Source organism: Felis catus, chromosome A3, assembly GCF_018350175.1.
Source record: "Felis catus isolate Fca126 chromosome A3, F.catus_Fca126_mat1.0, whole genome shotgun sequence".
NCBI lineage: Eukaryota > Metazoa > Chordata > Mammalia > Carnivora > Felidae > Felis > Felis catus.
Genome location: NC_058370.1, coordinates 119,762,980 through 119,775,281, shown reverse-complemented (window position 1 = coordinate 119,775,281; position 12,302 = coordinate 119,762,980). Strand labels below are relative to the sequence as shown.

Genomic DNA, 12,302 nt, shown 5'->3' with positions numbered 1-12,302 from the left:
CAATCTCCTTGATAGTAATCAGTCTGTTCAGATTTTTATTTCCTCATGATTCAATCTTGGAAGTTTGTATGTTTTTATAAATTTATCCATTTCTTCTAGTTTTTCCAACTTGTTGGCATACACTTGTCCATAATAATCTCCTGTGAACCTTTGAATTTCTCTGGTATTGAATTTCTTTGGTAATGCCTCCTCTTTCATTTGTAATTTAGTTTATTTGAGTCCTGTCTCTTTTTCTTGGTTAGTCTACTAAAGGTTTGTCTAATTTGTTTATCCTTTTTTTTTTCTGTCCCACCCCCTATTTTATCTTAAAAACCATCTCTTGGTTTCATTAATCTTTTCTATTGTCTTTTTGGTCTTTGTTTCATTTATTCCTTCTCTGATCTTTGTTATTTCCTTCTTTCTACTAGCTTTGGGCTTCATTTGTTCTTTTTTTCCTAGTTAATTGGGGTATAAAGTTAGGTTCTCTGTTTGAGAGCTTTCCTTTGTTCTTAATACAGGAGTTTATTGCTATAAACTTCCCTCTTGGGGTGCCCGGGTGGCTCAGTTGGTTAATCCTGACCGTTGGCTCAAGTCATGATCTCACAGTTCCTGAGTTTGAGCTCCCCATCGGGGTCTCCGCGGTCAGTGCAGAGCCTGCTTATATCTTCTGTCCCCCTCTCTCTGTACCTCCCCCCCCAAAAAATAAACATTAAAATTTTTTAATAAAAAAATAAACTTCCCTCCTAGAACTGTTCTTGCTGCATTCTATAAATCTTGATATATCATATTTCCATTTTCATTTGTTTCACAGATTTTTTTGTTTGTTTCTCTTTTAATTTCTTTAACCCATTGATTGTTCAGGAGCATGCTGTTTAATTTCTGCATACTTGTGAAGTTTATAATTTTCTTCTTGTAATTGATGTCTAGTTTCATACCATTGTGGTCAGAAAAGATGATAAGATTTCAAGCTTCTTAAATTTATTAAGACTCATTTTGTGACCTAACATATGATCTATCCTGGAGAATGTTCCATGTGCTCTTGAGAAGAATGTGTGTTCTGCTGCTGTTGGATGAAATGTTCTGTAAATGTCTGTTAAGTCCATCTGGTCTACCAGGTCATTTAAGTCCAATGTTTCTTAATTGATTTTCTGCCGGGATGATCTATCCATTGTTGAAAGTAGGATATTGAAATTCCTACTATTGTATTGCTGTCTATTTCTCCATTCAGATCTGTTAATATTTGCTTTATATATTTAGGTCCGTCTATGTTGAGTACGCAAATATTTACAAACGTTACAGCCTCTTGATGAATTGATCACTTTACCATTATATAATGACCCTCTTTGTCTCTTGTTACCGACTTTGGTTTAAAGTCTATTTTGGATAATACAAGTATAGCTTACCTCTGCTTTCTTTTGGTTTCCATTTGCACACAATGTCTCTTTCCATCCCTTCACTTTCCATCTGTTTGTGCCCTAAAGCCAAAATGAGTCTTTCCTAGGCAGCATATAATGGGTTTTGCTTTTTTATCCATTTCGCCACTCTACTATCTTTTGACTGGAGAAGGAAAAAATCTTTTTAAAGTTACTTCTATCCATATGTTAAAAAGATACTGGGTACTCATTGTATTTCTGCTTTGTGTTTCAGTTTGGTAAATTAGGTAAATAATTCACATACATTATTTATATCATTATATCACAATGCATTACAATTAACTTAAGTACCCCAGTTTGGTAGAATTTAACCAATTCTGTCTAATGGCAGTCCAAAGAGGATTTCCTTTTTAAGAGATTTCTTCCTGTAACTTCGCACATAGTAGAACCAACATTAGTTTCAGGGGGGAAAAGATTGAGCAATTGTAATAAAAATGCAGTATTAAATAAACAGCATAGTATGAATGTGCCAAAGAATGCACGTGCTGTTAACTTGGCTCTCGTTAGCTCTGCCTTTGCTACAGACTTCAGCCTTAACCAGTTTGCCATCTCAAGCATGCTTAAGTTAGGTCATGAGCAGCAGGGAGGCTGTAGGTGGAGCCCATTGGAAGTCCTCACGTCTGACCCTACATCAGTCAGTGGCTGCACAGGGGAAGAGGTGCTGGGCTCACACTCCCTGGTCTGGAATTCCCCACGTGAGGACATTCTACCTATCAGGAGCTGGTCAAGCCTCTTGAACTCTTTAAGTCTCAGTTCCCTCTACAGGGATTATTGTGAGGTTTGAATGAGGAGATACTGTGTAAAGAACCTAGAATAGTACCTGGTACATTAGACGCTATCCATAAATGCTAACTATTGTATCTTCTATATTATACCACAAGTATATATACATATATATATATATATATATATAGTATAGTATATGTATAGTATAGATATAGATATAGATATATATACTATATATATAGTATAGTATATATACTATAGTATATATACTTCTGTATATATATACTCTGTATATATACTTTACATACTTCTGTGTATATACTATATGTATATAGTATATGTATAGAGTAGTATATAGTATATACATATACATATATAGTAGCATATAGTATATATACTATATTATATGGACAGAAGAGAGGGCTGTGAGAAGTAAGGGAGATGATTAATTCTCAAAACTACCAAATAAAGTCTGTGTTGTCTAGTTAACAGCAGGTTTACAACTTATTGGAAATATATATGAACGACCCCCACCACCCCCCCATCCCCGCCCCACAAAATGGAGTCCCAAACCTTTAGACACTTCACTTCCTGGTTCTTCTTCCCCTGTCCGATTCAAGGACTTATTTTCATGGGCTTATTTTCAAGGGCTTTGCAATGAGCATGCGCCAAAGAACAAAGGGAGGAGGGACTGAAAAATCTCTGCCATACCTCAGGGAATTTGCATTTGTTCCAATCAGACTATTTTTGCCTTACATGGGCATAGGTAGTGTCTGGGTAAGGCTGTAACCTCTGTAGCACTCAGCCAATGAGGAACCAGGGGAGGGACTTGCATGCTAGAAGATAAATTGTCTGCTGTTAACTGCCCCGAGTGTGCCTGTCCATCACCCACTCTTGCAAGAACGTTGATTAAAGCCTCTCTTCCCTGTGCTCCGAGTCTCTGCATCCCTCCTTTGACTGGGTCAGTGAGCCTACTTCTCACAAGGGCAAAAGTGACCTTCTCAACTCTTCTTCCCCCCTGCAAAACTTAAAAAATAACTAGCTGTTCCCATTTCTCTATTATGCAGCAAGATTTAGCTTACTTGGTGACAGGGCCAGCAAGAGCCTAGATGAAAGGAATCTACTGAATGTCTGCTAAATGCCTGGCAATATATATGAGGATATAAATGTTTCTTGTCAAGAAACATTTTTTTAGGGACAATTTCTTTTTCTTTTCTTTCTTTCTTCCTTTCTTCTTCTTCTTCTTCTTCTTCTTCTTCTTCTTCTTCTTCTTCTTCAAGTTTATTTATTCTGAGAGAAAGAGAAAGAGAGACCAGGGGAGGGGGAAAAGAGACAGAAGGAGGGAGAGAGAATCCCAAGCAGGCTCCACACTGTCAGCATGGAGCCTGACGCAGGGCTCAAACTCACTAACCATGAGATCATTACCTTAGCTGAAATCAAGAGCCAGAAGCTTAACCAACTGAGCCCAGGCACCCCTTCCTTTTTTCTTTCAGGGACAATTTCTGCCAATTAGTAATATGATCTTCAAATACTCAATCCAATTCCATTAAACAGGTCAATTTAGTATATTTCAGCCATGAGCCAAATACTGAGGGCCAGAAACGAGTGTAAGACTGCAAAACAGTGAGAACAGGAACTGAGCCTGTCATGTTTATTATATTTGCAGTGCCCAGAATAACACCTTGTGATAGGAAGTTCTCCATACATTTTTGTTGAATCAATAAGTAGATGAATGGGGGCGCCTGGGTGGCTCAGTTGGTTAGGCGTCGGACTTTGGCTCAGGTCATGATCTCACAGTTTGTGAGTTCGAGCTCTGCGTTGGGCTCCGTCCGTGCTGACAGCTCGGAGCCTGGAGCCTGCTTCAGATTCTATGTCTTGCTCTCTCTCTGCCCCTCCCCTGCTCATGCTCTGTCTCTCTCTGTCTCAAAAATAAACGAAACACTAAAAAAAAATTTTTTTTAAATAAGTAGATGAATGAATAAATAAAGAAGACATAGTCCTTACTCCAAAATAGCTCATCTGAAAATAAGAAAGACCTATGAACAAATACCATACATTGTTATACATGCAATCATAAACATATATACAAGATCCTAAAATGGCATAGAGGAATAGGAACCCTATGGATATTAGCACAAGGGAGGGTATCCAGCAAGGCTCCAAGAAGGAATGGCAACCAGTGAAGAGTGGACAGGGCAGAGTAAATGAGATGAGAAGCAAGGAGACCAGTTGGGAGGGTTTTGCAGCACTTCCAGGACATTATTTCCTAACCTGCAGTCCAGGGGAGGAGTCCATTAGCTTAGACAAAATTATGTTTATTTTCACTAACCTTAAAGTTATGACTTTGGTCGCCAACGGAAATCACAGATATTTTCAGGTTACATTACACTTAAGACATCTAGAAATATTTTTACATTTATCACAATTTCACAACTTCAATATTATTAGACCTGGCACCGGATCTTGTTATTTGGTGCATTAATAATGAAGCACATGTATCGCTATAACACAAGTTTGTTTTTCTAATAAGCTAATCACTATATTTCAATAGAAATGTTTTTCTCTGTGATCCCATGGATTTTGTTCACATATTCAAAGATATTCTGAGGGGTGCCTGGGTGGTTCAGTGGGTTAAGCGTCTGACTTTGGCTCAGGTCATGATCTGACTGTCCATGAGTTTGAGTCCCATGGCCGGCTCTGTGCTGACAGCTGGGTGCCTGCAGCCTGCTTCAGATTCTGTGTCTCCCTCTCTCTCTGCCCTTCCCCTACTCATGCTTTGTGTGTGTCTCTGTGTCTCAAAAATGAATAAAGAAGCATGGGAAAAAATTTAATATAAGTAAATAAATCAAAGAGATTCTGAGAAGGGGTCTATAGTCTTCCACAAACTGCTAAAGAAATCCATAGTAAAAACAAATGAACACAAAAATAGGAATTGGGATTCTGTCACATAATACTGTGTGACTTTATTGTTTATTTTTAGTTTTTTACATTTTTTTAAAGTTTATTTATTTATTTTGAGACAGAGAGAAAGAGAGAGAGCACAAGCAGGGAAGGGGCAGAGAAAGAGAGAATCCTAAGCAGTCTCTGCACTGTCAGGGCCCTGATGCAGGGCTCAAACTCACAAACCATGAGATCATAACCTGAGTCAAAAAGCAAGAGTCGGAGGCTTAACAGACTGAGCCATGCAGGCGCTCCATAACAGTGTGTGACTTTGGGCAAATTTTCAAAATCTTTTTGGGCCTCAGTTTCCTCATGTGAAAAATGTGTGTAATACTGATAGTTTTCTATTTTATAAAGTGGGGGGTGTCTAGGTGGCTCGGTCGGCTAAGCATCTGACTTCCACTCAGGTCATGATCTCACAGCTCGTGAGTTCGAGGCCCACACTTGGCTCTGTGCTGATACCTCAGAGCCAGGCTCAGAGCCTGGAGCCTGCTTCGGATTCTGTGTCTCCCTCCCTCTGCCCCTCCCCTGCTTGCGCACGCACTCTCTCTCTCTCTCTCTCTCTCTCTCTCTCTCTCTCTCTCTCAAAAATAAATAAACATTAAAAACAATTTTTTAAAAATATAAGGTGTTGTAGAAATAAAAGAAGTACACATAGAAAATTTAAAATAATGCCAGGTGTATGATAAATATTCAATAAATATCATAATATCAAATCATCTTGATTTCTGAAGAAAATCCAATGAATGATCCCTTAAATCCAGCATTCCTTGAGACTGTAAACTGCTTATGAAGATTTCCCTGAACGCTAGTTAAAATAACAACCAAAAGAGTCCTCATTTTCTCTCCTTCACTTTTTATTAGTCATTTTGAGGATCAATGCAGTGTCAACACAAGGTTCCTGTTTTCTGCAAAGAACTAAAAAGGCAACTTCCTAAGAATTAAGGCTGATATACAAACATAGATTTAGAGTTGACAGGTCCCCGAGGAAGATATCTTATTCCAGGATCTCTAAAGCACCGATCTCAATGCTATTGACAGGCATGAACTAGCTCACTTCAAGCATATGAAGGGAAAACCAGAGCCTGACTTAAACTGTGCTGTACTGCAGGTGGTCAAAGGCAAAGAGACGCAGGAAGCAGGAAGGAAGACAGAGGAACTGGAGGCCAGCCAGGAACAAGCTGGGAATAGCCAGACTGCACTGCTCCTTAGTTACCATGGGCTTTGTCCAGCCAGATGTCCTAGCATCTCCTTGGTTTTCTGCCTGAGGAATCTGACTATTCATTCTGAAGTTATCTTAAATGCTGTCCACATTCACAAATACTCCTCAGAGGCCAAATTCATTTTTAAATGTTCATCCTAGCAAGAGATTTTTTTTTACATAGATGGGGATACAGCCTGGACCTAAATAGATTTAAGTTCAAGTCTCATCATTGTAATTTACTACCTAAGTGAACTCAAGCAATTGACTAGGATTCTCTAATCTTCAGCTTCCTCATCTGCCCCAAAATCGAGATAATTTACTCAATAAATATTCACGTTTGAGTCCCTATTACGTGACACGCTCAGATTTGGATGTTGAGAACACAGAAGAAAACCACACAGGGTAGCTTCATTCAAGTGAAGATGGAAGAGAAATAAATAGACAAGACAGTATTGGATGTTGATAAATGCTTGGAAGACAATCCACCAAGTTGATGTGCAAGAAGTGATGGAGTTGCAGCATCTTTGAAGGAGGAAGAATTTGACATTGGAGCCGAGACTGAGGACAAAAAGACAAGAAGAAACTCGCCCCGTGAAGATTCGGGTGTGGAGCACAATGAGAGGGAAAGAGAATTTCAAAGGCCCTGAGGCGGAAGAAAGCGCTTGGTGTGTCCTTGGAATATAAAGAAGATATACAATGGAGTGAGGTGGAGAGGGGCTGGGGAGAGGTGGGAGAGGTAGGCAGGACTGAGGAAGTGGAGGAGGATGTAAGAGCTTTGAGAAGAGCCGGGGAATGTGTGAATACTTGTTTGGGAGAATGGGGGAGAGAACATACTGGAGAAGTGTAGTAGGGTTGCTTGGCAGCATTGAGACTCCTTTTGAGATGCGTGGTCATGAATTTCAACTAGAACTAGTTGGCATAGTGGATGTTGCGCTGAGAATTAGATGAAGTGAATGGAAGTTTTTGACACATGGTAGATGCTCAGAAATGTTCACTAGCTATTATAAGGGAGAAAAATCTTAAGATGAAAACTAAACCAACTCATCTATTTTTGCCACTATCTGTAATTTATCAGAGAGGGAAACGACACGCTATGTATTCTGAGCTTTGGTTTAAGACTGTTTTCCACCAAAAGGGAGTTTTTTAGCATCTGGATGTTTTAAACCTGAACGTTTTTGCACACCCAGTGCAAAATGCCGCGATTTTTTGCTCTTGTGGTCTTAATAAACTGGAAGTAAATTTCTCCTGTCAGTCTCTTGTGGGATCACTTCCTCATATTCCAAATACAGGAACACAGTATATGCACAAAATTTTAGTATATACACAAAATTTGCTTCTCTTTCTCTTTCTGCATGTTCAGACAAAAGAAAGATTTCTTCTGGTGACTTTCCTAGATGTTTTGAAATATTAATTCACAACATTTGATGCCTGGGAATAACTCTGTAGTGTATCATGCCATATCTATTGCAACTTTAAATATAATCTCTTCTGCAATGGCAGAAATGGAGAACATCACACCTGAGATTTTCTATAATTTCATCTCACCAATGAGATCTTTTCTGACAAATCCCTTTTAAAAAAACAGAGGCTCCATGCCCAACGTGGGGCTTGAACTCATATCCCCAAGACAGAGAGTCGTATGCTCTACCAACGGAGTCAGCCAGGCACCCCTGAATGAACTTGATTTGAACAGGACAGGACATGGAATTGGTGGGGACTTCAAGGACAGAGGCTGGGAGACTGGGGGGTGGCCGAGAGGTGAGAATGACCACAGGTTGGTAGGAGGCTAGTGATGAGTCCAGCCAGGGATAGAAAGTGGGCTTCCCAATAGGAGGAAAAGTGCGATGGAGAGGAATCTGAGAGCTAGCAAAATCTGGGATTCTAGGCATTCAGTCTAAGAGCGGGCTGTGAGAACTCTGGCTCATAGTCAGAGAAGTTGAAAAGAACAAGTCAGGTCCTCGATCTTAGTTTTTCACAGCCCCTACCTCTATGTTCTGGAAACTTTTCCCCTAGGGGGCATCATCCACTCCAATGTCCAAGGTTCCTCGAAGAAACCTCCTCCCCTCCACCTCCCACCCCTACTCCACATAATATTTACAAGTTGGAGACAAAAAGGTTCTGATGTCATAGCAAATGCACTGGTCTCTGTCATAACCGCCCAACAGTCAGTTCCTGTGTATGCTGACAGATCCTTCCGGCAAACATCTAGGACTTCCTGCCTGAGAGTTTTCCCTAATCACTGGAGCATGCTTGACCAGAAAAGCCAGGGTTTTAATGTCCCCAGAGCAACCATCAAACAATGATTGATGGAGCTGATATAGAAATACATATTTCAGGGGCACCTGGGTGGCTCAGTCAGCTAAGTGTCCGACTCCGGCTCAGGTCATGATCTCACAGTTCGTGGGTTCCAGCCCCACGTCGTGCTCTGTGCTGACAGCTCGGAGCCTGGAGGCTGCTTTGGATTCTGTGTCTCCCTCTCTCTCTGCCCCTCCCCTGCTCACACTCTGTCTCTGTCTCAAAAATAAATGAACATTAAAAAAAAATTTTTTTTAAGAAATACATATTTCACTTACCTATTGCTGTTTAACAAAGCACTCCAAAACCAGTGGCTTAACACAACAATTTGTTATGTCTCATGATTCTGTGGGTGGGCCAAGCGATTCCTCTTCTGCTTCTGCCTGGGCTCACTCACATAGCTGTGTTCAACTGTAATTGAAAGATCCAAGCTGGCATCAGGTACATGTCTCACAATTGGCATTGGCCGTTTGCTTGGAACACTTTGGTATTCCTCCACATGGCCCTTCTTCTTTACTGGCCCAGCTTCCTTACATGGAGGTCTCAGCATTCAAGAGGGCAGAGGCAAAAGCTGCCAGGCACCTCAAGGTCTAGGCTCTGTCACGGGTACTCTATCACTTTTGCCATTTTTATTGGTCAAAGCAAGTCACAAATCATCCTGGATTTAAGGGACAATGGCTAATAGACTATGGTGCACCTAGTAATAAGAAAGATGGGCAGACAATAAGGGTATTGCTTAACTTGTATAACAGAAAAAAGATCATGCACGAATGTGAAAGAGACACGTTTTGCCTAGGGTTAGTCCCTTATCCCCCTTAGTCACATTCTCATATAATTCCTTCTTCTCAAGAACCTATACCTCACTTCTAGCCAAGAGAGTATGGTAAAGTTGATTGGGACAGTCACTTCCTTAATTAGGTTATGTTATGAAAGGCACCATCTTGGCCAACTGCACTGAGAAATCTTCCTGCTGGCCTTGAAGAAGGAAGTTGTAAAAGGTGAACTTGCCTGGAAGAGAGAGGGCCATGTATTAAGAGTACCCCCTTTATGTTACAATTGCAAAAACCTGAATTCCAACAACGATTTCATTTTGGAAGAATGCTAGAAACTCCAGAAGGGAGCTCTGTCCAGAAAGGAACGTAGTCCATCTGACATTTTTTTTTTTTCAACATTTATTTATTTTTGGGACAGAGAGAGACAGAGCATGAACGGGGGAGGGGCAGAGAGAGAGGGAGACACAGAATCGGAAACAGGCTCCAGGCCCTGAGCCATCAGCCCAGAGCCTGACGTGGGGCTCGAACTCACGGACCGCGAGATCGTGACCTGGCTGAAGTCGGACGCTTAACCGACTGCGCCACCCAGGCGCCCCAAGCCTGTACCATCTGACATTTTGATTACAGCCTTGTGAGACCTCAGGTGGTGGACCTAGCTAAACCACACCTAGATTGCTGACCCATGGAAACTGCGAATAAAATAGAGTGTGGTCTAAGCTTCTAAGTTTGTGGTAATTTGTTATGCAGCAATATAAAACTAATACAAGTGGGTAGAAAGTTGAGGTCAGCCACTATGGTGGAAAATCATAATCCCTCACCCAGTTTCTCGATCTAGAGCCCATGAACTGAAGGGAATGCCAAGTCCCCTTGAAGAAGGACCCTACAATGCTGCAACAACAAGTATAGATGGTAGTGATGCCATTAATCCTTCCACAAGGGGATTTATGGCCACTTACTAGAATAACTGAACAATGGAGAAAGAGAATATCCAGACGATTCAAGAGCTCTGAGTTGACAGTGACACCAGGTAACTCAAAACATCAGTGTGGTTCCCAATTGGGGAAAGTACTGGATTAGAGCACTTGGTTCTCAAGCAAGAGCTCCATAACCAAAGATTCAGATTCCTCAAGAATGGAGACCAAGGATGATTGGTAGGGGAGGGAGATAATAAATATCAGGACAGCTGCAGGATCAGTGCAATAACATGGACTGAGGTTATTCTATTAACTCATCTCAATTAATTTTTATTTTATATATTGTTGGCTGCCACCTTGAAGAGTCAGTGACAGAATGAACTTAATGTGGGATATGAGCAGATCAGAGTAGAAGAAGGTGTCTTGGTGCCCTACATATATTCCCTTGGCATACACCTCTCCTCACTCTGATGGCTTTTTCCTGCAAGTATTTGCAACCCTCTGCTTGGCAGTTTTCTCTGGCTATAGGTGCATATTTGGCCCAGACTTGGAACAGACTGCAGTGACCAGAGTGTTAATGTACTCAGAGGCAGCTCTCAACCGATAACTGAAAGGTGCTGGTGTATAAATACCCCAGCTTCTTTGCTTTTCTGGGGGACAGCTCTGAGACACATTCTGCACAGTCGCCTGGATCTCCCCCAAGACTGAGCTCTGATTTCTCATTAACTCCTCTGCCTGGCTTCCTCTCTTCTGTTTCCTTCCTCACTCCCTTACCGGTGCTTCCTGAGATCAACTCCCAGTAGACGACTTGCACTATGTTCTTGTCTCAGAGTCTGTTTTTGAGGACCCCAACCTAAGATGGCAGGCAATCAAATAAATTTGAGAAACATGGCACATTTCAGAACCTTGGGGTGAGGAAGCCAAGGTGGGCAATTTACATAGCGAGAATGCATCATCTACAACAAAGCGTAACACAAACATAACATTTAGTGAAAGAAGCCAGACACAGAAGAGTACATGCTGTATTATTCCATTTATATAAAGTGCGACAACAGGCAGTATGAACATATGCTATTGGAAGTCAAGATAGCAGTTACTTTTGGAGGGTAATACTAGAAGGCTGGATGAGGGGGTTTGGGGGCAGCTAGAATCATTTGTTTCTTTATTTAGATGCTGATTACATGGGTGTCTCTGAAAATTCATTAGGCAGTAGGCTTAAGGTTGTACAATTTTGTTTATATATTAAATATATGTATATATATTTTTTAATTTTTAATGTTTACTTTTTGAAAGAGTGTAAGTGGGGAGGGCCGGCGGGGTTGGACGGAGGATCCAAAGCAGGCTCCGGGCTAACAGCAACAAGCCCAATGTGGGGCTGGAACTCATAAACCATGAAATCATGACCTAAGCTGAAGTCAGACGCTCAACTGACTGAGCCACCCCAGGTGCCCCTTAAATATATACTTTAAAAAATTTTTTTCTAACGTTTATTTAGTTTTGAGAGAGACAGAGAGACCGAGCACCAGCAGGGGAGGGGGCGGAGAGAGAGGGAGACACAGAATCCAAAGCAGACTCCAGGCTCCGATCTGTCAGCACAGAGTCCAATACAGGGCTCGGACTCACAGACCACGAGATCATGACCTGAGTCAAAGCCTGTCGCTTAACCTACGGAGCCACCCAGGTGTCCCAAATATATATTTTTTTAAGTTTAAAAAAATCCTGCAACCCTCTGCTTGGCAGCTTCAGTGTAATGACAGATGATTAAAAATGGCTTCCCATAATTTGAGCAATAAATAACCCAAAGTACAAAATAAATTTCATGAGTCCAAAGTGAGATAAATAAATGGTTGAAAAATAAACAAATAGGGGAGGAGACAAATTTCCTATGCAGAATTCCAGATGCATCTGGCTGGCTCAGCTGGTAGAGAATATGACTCTTGACCTTGGGGTTGTTTTAAATTCCAGCCCCATGTTGGAGGTAGAGATTACTTAATAAATAAAAGGTTTTTTTTTTTTAATTTAAAAAATAGAAAAATTG

At 41.0% G+C, this 12,302-nt stretch overlaps 1 long non-coding RNA gene across 3 annotated transcripts in view; it reads left to right on the top strand.

The window, feature by feature from the left end:
- LOC109498343 overlaps positions 1-12,302 on the top strand; it is a 33,901-nt gene that overhangs the window by 9,274 nt on the left and 12,325 nt on the right. The window contains exon 3 of one of the 3 annotated variants that reach the window (XR_006595883.1): positions 5,943-7,533. The exons of the other annotated variants lie outside the window; for them this stretch is intronic. This is a non-coding gene — a long non-coding RNA (uncharacterized LOC109498343). Of the gene's footprint in view, positions 1-5,942; positions 7,534-12,302 lie in introns of those variants that run through there. 3 annotated transcript variants of the gene reach the window in all.